This window comes from Mandrillus leucophaeus, unplaced genomic scaffold (assembly GCF_000951045.1).
Source record: "Mandrillus leucophaeus isolate KB7577 unplaced genomic scaffold, Mleu.le_1.0 Scaffold150, whole genome shotgun sequence".
Taxonomy (NCBI): domain Eukaryota; kingdom Metazoa; phylum Chordata; class Mammalia; order Primates; family Cercopithecidae; genus Mandrillus; species Mandrillus leucophaeus.
The window spans coordinates 333,276-334,381 of NW_012101477.1; positions in this window are offsets into that span (position 1 = coordinate 333,276).

Sequence of the window (1,106 nt, forward strand, 5' to 3'; positions counted from 1 at the left end):
TTATATGTTTAATTTACATGATTTTGAAGTAGCATTTGGTGCCTTTAATGATTACAAAACTTGCCTCTGTCCTCACCACTTCTTTCAGGCTGTGATGTTGAAGACACTTTGGTAAGGCTTAGTGAGTTTGCTCAGTGCCTACAGAAATCAGAAATGTGTTTACCAAGGCATAGCAATCTCTCAGAGGCCCAGTGTGGCCAGCTGGCAGTGGCCAAAGGAAGCCAACTCTTCTCTGCTGCATGGACACCTCTCCCTTCCTGAATTTAATCTCTTGAGTCAGATTCCAAGTTGTAACGTCAAAGTAGTGAAACAACTGGAGTGGCGCTAACTCACTGGATTCTACCACACTGTTAGTAACCTCTCCCCTGGCCCTTCCTCTAGAGGCTCTGGGATGTTTTATTTAGTAGAGATATGTCCTTGTGCCTTGAGTTGGTAAAGTGGTTACGGTTATGAATTCTTTGTTTCTTTATATAAAGAGTACAGTGGATAAATGATGAGTAGTATTTACTTCTTAGAAGAATCAAGGAAAAGTTACTGGTTGATATAATTAATTTACAAAACTTTACGAACCCAGTGGAATATAAGAATAGATGATCATTTTTTCAAAATCCTTTTGAAGAGCAAAGTCTACATCAGCAGAACTTTTTACCATCTCAGCTCAATCCCTTTCCAGGCATGAATCTTCCAAACCACCCTGACCTACCTGTTATTAAACTCCAGTAGGGTACCTATACCGTGTCCTTTAACAAGCTTTTTCTTCCCCTTTTCTAACTTCAAGTTCCAGTTCATCAATGCCACCCTCCCCTTGAAGTCTTCTTTGGCCTTCCTCACTCACTATTATCAGTCTCCCTCAGGTATCCCATGCCTATTGTATTCAACATATTCCATTGTAGTACCTTTCCGGTAGCACACATCCATTATAGGCTGCTTTGCGATCCTTCTGTTGACATTGCTTTCTTGTCTCCTGCATTATCAACTCTCCAGGGGTCAGAGACTTAGGCATTCATCATTATGCCTCTGAGTATCCAGCATAGTGAATTCGCTAACATCAATTGAGTGTTTACACTGTTTCAGGTACTGTCTAAGCTATATATATATATATATAT